The 7989-nt window shown below is 41.9% G+C and overlaps 1 protein-coding gene across 9 annotated transcripts in view; it reads left to right on the top strand.

The window, feature by feature from the left end:
• The first annotated feature begins 2977 nt into the window (after positions 1–2977).
• LOC137874066 (protocadherin Fat 3-like) overlaps positions 2978–7989 on the top strand; it is a 227113-nt gene continuing 222101 nt past the window's right edge. For 7 of the 9 annotated variants that reach the window (XM_068712737.1, XM_068712713.1, XM_068712721.1 and 4 more), the window contains exon 1: positions 2978–3082. The gene's annotated coding sequence lies outside the window, so the exon portion shown is untranslated. Of the gene's footprint in view, positions 3235–7989 lie in introns of all 9 variants that reach the window. The other 2 variants (XM_068712726.1, XM_068712706.1) reach the window with 1 other exon arrangement.

The raw sequence follows: 7989 nt of genomic DNA, 5'->3' as shown, positions 1-7989 counted from the left end.
CTACACCATTCAATCAAACATAAAGCTTTTGATAACTTTTAATCAAAAAGGTCTTTTTTGCTCACAGCCTTGACCAAATTTGAAGTGGATCTGAAAAACTCCCTAGGAGGAGTTTGTTAAAGTATAGCACCTAGAAATGGTCAAAAATGAATGGAAAATTCACAGTATGGTTTACAGCATAGTCTCAAGAGACTTTTTTAAAAATCTACATGTGGTACATGTGCCTACTAAATTTCATACATGGGGCTTGGGTGCTTGGTTAAAAATTTGCAGGGGGCGCTATCGAGGCAATTTCTAACGGCCAAGCCAAAAATCCACATGAAATCTGTATTTGCATCACCTATGACATATGTACAAAGTTCCATGAGTTTTTGAGTATCCCAAGTTACAAAAAAATCTATCCAAAGGAGCTTTCCCGATTCTCTCTTACAGTCAAACGTCTGTCTTCTGAATCAAATAAATCATCTAAGCAACAAGTCCATACACTACTTCATGGCGATCTAGCAATAGCTTGTCTTAACAACTGTTTTCAAATGCACAGCTAACAGTATGAAAGCAAAGCTCACGATTATAATGCTAATGCTAACGGCTAATCGCGATTAGCAACACAACTTGTTTTACACTAGAACATTTAGTCACAGTCCAACGTCCGTCTCCTGAATCAAATAAATCATCTAAGCAACAAGTCCATACACTACTTCATGGCGATCTAGCAATAGCTTGTCTTAACAACTGTTTTCAAATGCACAGCTAACAATATGAAAGCAAAGCTAACGATGATTATGCTAATGCTAACGGCTAATCGCGATTAGCAACACAACTTGTTTTACACTGTAACATTTAGTCACAGTCCAACGTCCGTCTCCTGAATCAAATAAATCATCTAAGCAATAAGTCCATATACTACTTCATGGCGATCTAGCAATAGCTTGTCTAAACAACTAGTTTCAAATGCACAGCTAACAGTATGAAAGCAAAGCTAATGATTATTATGCTAATGCTAACGGCTACTAGCGATTTAGCAACACAACTTGTTTTACACTATTACATTTAGTCACAGGATAGAAAACAATTCACAAACTCGTATTTACCTCTTGTATATCACAACAGTCCAAACCACAGGATAACTGGTCGTCAGCCATTAAGTTATGAACATTATTGCACTCTCACAATAGTCACTGTTCACTTGATGGTGATAATTCGCTTCTCCATTTCTCCAACACACTAAACCTGGCCACATACGACTAAGCCCCACCCCTCTACATGAGAATGGGCTTGGAATGGCTGTTAGTTTCAGGACAAGCCAATTAAACAAAGTCAAAACAAAGATTGACATATCATACTGCTACACAAGTTAGGCTGTTAGGGAGAACACGTTCTGAATCATGTACCTATCAAACAAACTATGCTCATTTGCATGAACTGCAACTTTTGAACTTTGAGTCTCTTATTGAAATACATTTTATCCACCCATATCTATTTTTAACTTGGTTTTAGAAAACTATTTATATCCTGATGTCTGAATTAATTTTTAACAAGGGCTTCACCAATATTCTTCTAGTTTGTGTATCCACTATGTGGCGCTAAAGCACACATGCAAACATGCATTATGTTGCTCTACATCAAGTGCTCTTTTAGGGCCTATATCAAGTGTGGACAACATCATGTAAATGACATGTGAATCGGATATTGTTTGTCAAATAACGCAGATTTCCTTTCGCCATGAGGTGACGCTTTGACTTGTATGGAAAATTGGCTTGTAGACATCCTCAGGCCATGACTGGTATCAAGCATGGCAAGTTTGGGACAGATTTGAACAAGTCCAGTGGAGATACATCAGCTTGCTGTTTCATGGGGAGTCATGTAAAATGGCCGCCACGCCACGGCTACACCATTCAATGAAACGTAAAGAATCATTTTAATCACAAAGGCCTTTAGATTGTACTGACCAAATTTGAAGTGGATCTGCAAAATTCCCTAGGAGGAGTTCGTTAAAGTATAGCGCATCGAAATGGAAATGGTAGCAAATTCAAGTGAATATGTATGTCAAATTTCAAGTCAATCGGACATGTCGGGTGAAGGGCGTGGTCTCTTAAGCTGTAGGAGGCGCTAGTGAGCCATTTTTTCATACCACGAAAATGGGACCCATAAAATCTCAAATTTTCACGCAGCCCTGATACGCCTGCCAAATTTGGGGAGTTTTTGAGTATGATAAAGCCCTGAAAAATGCGATTTAAGAGGCAAAATAATAATAATAATAATTCTTTGAATAACAATAGGGCCTTCGATCCGACTTTGTCGTGCTCAGGCCTTAATAATTCTTTGAATTTCAATAGGGCCTTCGCTGGCCCAACGTTGTCGGTTGCTCGGGCCCTAATTAAATTATATCTCTAGGTTAGACAGCTATTTAGTTTGTTCTCACACAAACAACTCAATGAATCTGTTATTTCTCCTTATTTTTGTGTGTTGCTGGCCTCTTGGACATCTAACAGGCTCATAATTATAAGGCTCTGGTCTGTCATATGTCAATGAATGTACATTTTTAACCTCTTCAGTGTCAAAATTACCATTGTGATCCATTCTCCCTCATTCAGCGTCACTTCCGGTTTGTCTTTTTTTATGCATGTCTTTCAAAAACGACTGCATATGTCACTGTATTGTCATTTGATGTATGTTTTTAGATAATTTTCCTACCCATTGATTTATTGATTTACTGAGGGCTCTACCTGCAAGTTGCTCTTTAAATTTTTGCCCCCACCCCAGTGAATGTAAGCAACATGTGTTAAAGATCAATTAACGATTTAAATTAAAGATTGTATTTAATTACCGTACCTGAATTAAAAACGCAGTGCGAGAAATACAATCTTCAGAGTCTCCGGTAGGCTGTGCTGTTCCCGCGCACCCATGCGCGCGACCTGGCCCCGTCATGAGCCCGCGCAGCTGCAGTAGTTGTAGAGCACAGAGAGCGGGGATCAGAGCGGCAGTCAGTCAGTCGGCAGTCTCAAAACGGCTTTGCTGGTGTGGATGGTAGCCTACTGAGTCGGACGGACTTTTTCACCAGGATATTCTGCAGCATAGCCGGGTGAGTCCCGCAGGTTGAGCCGCAGTCCGAGCTGAGATACGGGAGCAAAGTTAGAGGTGTGTGGACAAACGTGCGGTGTGAATGCGGGGAACGGGTTTCCACAGCCTGTGATGCGTTTTCCTTTTCATATCTGCAAGACCGCGTGAGAAGAGGTAGGTGAGTCGACTCCAAGCCATGTAACGTCTGGTATGATAGCCTATCGTTACTACCATGTGTGATGTGCTGCAGCTGTGTGGCCCCATGCAGCTCTAACAGAGCGCTGGCACAAAGCGTGAAGGTAAATCAGATGAGCAGTGACTGCTGATGATGAGCAGCGGGCTGCGGGGCTCAAGCTTCAGCTGCATGGGACAAGTGAGATTCCGGTCCCAGCTCAAGCCATCCGGAGCTAATCGCTGTAGTCTACAGTTGTCATTGCTTTCTCGCTGTTCAACCTGCGCTGTGAAATATAATGTGGCATCCAGGAATAATGGAGACGTTTAGCTTCTTTATATTCTATGGTGCAGGTGCATCTCTGCGGTATCGATTAAACATCCGATACAGGAACCTCAGTATCTGCTCTTAATAAAGCAGGCCTACTCCCCTAATATGCTCCAAGACAGTGCAGCCTACAGAATGGCACATTCACTGCGGGAATGATCTGGGAGGGAATTAAGGAAATTATAATTAGCGTGGACAGGTTAGGCTGAATGAGATGGCAGTGCAGACATGGTAGAGTTTGGAGGTACATGTGTATGTGTGTGTTGCTGAAGACAACAACTAGGGCTGGTCTAAATTGTCCCAAGGGCATTCAGTGAAAACAAGTGTGCATGTAGCCTATATAGAAAGGGTGTGTGCGTGTCCAAAAAGGGAGACTGCGTCATAAAGGTTACCAGCAGTCAGTGAGGGGCTGCTCCATCAGGGTAGAGATCCATTTACTTATTTATTTATTTATTTTTTAATGGAAGCTTTCTGTGAAAGTATTCCGCCAACCTGTGTAAGCACATACCTGTGTATGTGTGAGAATGGGTGCTTCATCCTCTCATCTCTCTCAGGCAGGCTGCCAAACAACTACAGAGCTGTCTATTCACTTGCTTTACAGCTCCTCATCACACCTTTACCCAACACCTCCTCCTCTTTCTCCTCCTCCTCACTTCTTTCCCAACACCACCTCCTCTTTCCCTTCCTCCTCACTTCTTTTCCCAACACCTCCTCCTCTATATCCTTCTCGGCCTGGCCTACTGCAGACTGCCATGTACGTTGTTGTGTATTGTTGTAGCCAATAGCATTGGCCGTGCTTGCTAATTGTAGCAGGTGCGTACAATGGAAGATAATCTCTAACCTCCAGTCATTTAGCCTGTGTTTTCCTGTATTGTAGTTAGTGATGGATGGTATGACCAAAAATCACAGTATATCACAGTATTTTTTTTTTGCATGGTTAGGCCTTTGTAGAGGTTTATGTTGGCTTATTCTATAGTTGTATAAACACAATAGACTGACCACAGGTCTGTTGTTGTAGTAAAGTAGGCGACTGTATGTCTGTCTTGGTTTAATGTTGGGATAGCAGTTTGGCTAAAATATTTTGCGCCGCCAAGACGTAACATTACCTCGAATCCAGAGTTTTGATCATTGATCTGAGCTCGTCTTTCTGTCTGTAGCGGGTACGTGTCCTTCATAGGTGGATTGGTATTGCATTCATAATGTCGCTTCACAGCTGCTTTTCCCGTCAAATAAAGTGTCTTGAGCAAATGCTTTTTTCAAGTTATGTCTGACCCTTTGACTTCGCTGTTTCACTGCTGCTACTGACGGCCTGGAATACGACGACCGTAATCGCACATCCGTCTTCCGACATGGTTTGTGCTGATGGTGTTCTTTTCCATAAATTTTAACTGAAGCCCCCCTAAAATAATTTGGCATTATTGGCTTTAAAATAAATAAATAAAAATAAATAAATATATATATATATATATATATATATATATATATATATATATATATATATATATATATATATATATATATAGGTGATGTCATTAAATTAAACTATTGTTTCTCACATGGACAAGTTATTTATAACTCTAACATGCTACATATGTGCGTGCATTCTGGTTTGTATGTTTTCTCCCCCTTCAAATTACAATCCAATAGCCTATCATTATACTAATATAAACCCTGGGCACTAGGATCTTGGGGAGGCTGCTGGCTGACTTTCTCACTCTGCCAAGTAATGTCTCTCGTCAATGACAGCCAGGATTATAGCCAAGGAGTTTAGCTCTAAGTAAATGATGCACGGAGTGAAATTGTAAGAACAGATAGTTACAGAATGTGGCTATCTGTAGTTGTTAACAATTGGTACCTGCTTAAATGTAGGTTTACTTGAGGCAGATGAAAGGGAATATTGTAGTGGGCAATGTTAACACTAAGCTAGCTAGCTAGCTATTTTGTTAGAAACTGTCTCCAGTGAGCAAGAGTGAACGAGCGAATTCGAAATACAAGAAATAACTATCGACATCTCTCTATTCTTTGCATTACTATATCTCTCTAGTATTTCGAAACAATAATATCAGTCCCTATAGAATATTGTTGTTTATAATCAGTTAGTGCTTGTGAAAACTAAATGTCATAGTGTCCCTCATAACGTTATTGTACCGGTATGTATGTATGATACATACATACATACATACATACATACATACATACATACATACTCATAATAAAACAAGTAAACAACTCAAAAGTTGACACTGTCAGGTCCATTCTCCATCCATTGTGAATATGAAAGCTAGTTTATCCATCTTTCCTTTACAAGCAGGAAAATTATTTCTCTCTCTTTATTTGAGAAAATTTCATATTTGTGTTGTCAAATTTCACTATGACCCTGAAATTCTGTCTCTTGTGTTGTCATATACTGAATGCAAGCAAAACTACAGAGCAAAATCACACTCTTTCTGATTTAACCAATATATGAACTGTCTGAAACAATGGATATCCGCGGCCCCAAAAAAATTTGCTGCGCACTATGCGCGCAAAACATGCCACTCCCCTTGGGGCTAAGCCCCCCCTTTCTTTGAATCCTAGAAATGCCCCTGTGTGGCATCTTATGGAGTGTTTGAGTAACCCCCCAACGGCACCCTCCGCCCCCCCTTGAAGGTAGAGTTCATTTGTTTAATTATATTTTCTATAAAGCGCCAGATCATGACAGAAGTCATTTAAGGTTCCTTTTCCTTTAGAACAGGTCTATACCTTGTTCTTTTATTAAACAAACTAAATAGCCTTATGATATTTATCTTATTTACACAACGCCATGTCATTTCTGTTTCTAAATGGTCGCGCGTTTACAATTCTCCTCTGCTCTCTGTACGGCAGAGTTCCGCCCCGATGTGCTCACCCACAGACACACGTGCACGCAACACGGGTGAGCACGCTCCCACCAGCGGACAGAGAGCGCGCGTCGGAAAATATGTCACGTCAACCACCTGAAAAGCAGACAACAATATCTGCATTTTTTTAAATGCTCCCAAGTGGTGAAGATGGCAACACTCGCTCTCCTACTCCCCCCCACAAGCAGCTAAAGTCCAGTCACCACCAGATGACAGGTTTTGACCCAGCTTGGCTGTCAGGGGGGAAATACTCCCCCTGGCTGTACAAGATTGATCTTGTTAAGTAAGTAAGTCAGTAAGTAAATAAATACATACATTACATAGATGCATAAATAAATAAATATCAAGAGGCTCTGGAAATGGTCTTCCAGAAGCCCAGAAAGATACACTGCAGTGACAAAATTGTGGATAATTGTCATAACACATTTTTGTTCCCGATGATTAGTTCAATGTACAGTTCAAATAATTGTTCAGTTGTTATATTGACTGCTGTCATTAAAAGAAACACATGAACACCATGATTCCAAACAAGTGTTTGCTGTTGTTTGTGTTCTTCCGGAAAAGGGTGATAGGGGCTTGATGAATCAGGGAAGAACACGTCGTGACTGCTAAGACCCAATCAAGTAGCAAACGCGGGTGTCTACGCCAACGTGTGCGTGTACGCCGGTCCACATTAAGAGGAGTTTTCAAACGCATCTTTCCTCGTGAGCGTCTTTAAAGTCATCCGTTTTTGATCTTCATTTTAAAATGGAAACGCAGTAGTGTGGGCATGGCTTGAGAGATGTTACGTTATGTGAGAGAGTGGTGTGGCATCTCCCTCCTGTGGTTGCATGGAGCCTGACTGCATCACTGCAGATAACATGTGGATGCGATTTTGCAGAGGAGCTGCTGCACTGACCTCCCTGCCGAGCACACTGACCTCCATGTGGAAGACGAGAAGGGGGAGGGGGAGATGGAGGCCCTCCCTCCGTTCGTTTTGTTCTCCTTCTCCCTGAGTGCCTTGCTCTACAGGCTGCTTGCTTGAAAATGGCATCGCTGCAACCCCTGCTCCTCCTCTACCCTCCCCCTCACTTTTCCTTCATCTCTGGGCTCCCGAGGGATTTGTGAACGTCTGTTCATGCCAAAATGCCAACACTCTGCACCCCCCTCTCCTTCGCTGTCTTTCTGTGTGTATGAGAGACAGAGGCAGAGAGACCCCCCTCTTCATCCAGGCTGGGGGGTTGGCTTAGTATGCTGGTGTTTTGTCCCCACTCTTTGCAATTGTGTGTGTGTGTGTGTGTGTGTGTGTGTGTGTGTGTGTGTGTGTGTGTGTGTGTGTGTGTGTGTGTGTGTGTGTGTGTGTGTGTGTGTGTGTGTGTGTGTGTGTGTGTGTGAGTGAGAGAGTGAATGGACCTGCTATTGTAGTCAGCGACTCCTGGAATGCTGTTGAATGATGGTTGTGTCGGCCCAGAAGTATTGTCTGTCTTTGTCCATGTCATCTGTGTGTGCTCCTTCTCTTGCTGTCGACGGTGTGACAACCACAGGGTTTTGAAACTAAAACAATTTGAAACT

This window comes from Cebidichthys violaceus, unplaced genomic scaffold (assembly GCF_023349555.1).
Source record: "Cebidichthys violaceus isolate CVI_PGR_0920_01 unplaced genomic scaffold, fCebVio1.0.p SCAF_1, whole genome shotgun sequence".
In the NCBI taxonomy this organism is placed as follows: Eukaryota; Metazoa; Chordata; class Actinopteri; order Perciformes; family Stichaeidae; genus Cebidichthys; species Cebidichthys violaceus.
The sequence above is the reverse complement of the archived record's forward strand: the minus strand, read 5'-3'. Positions and strand labels throughout refer to the sequence as shown.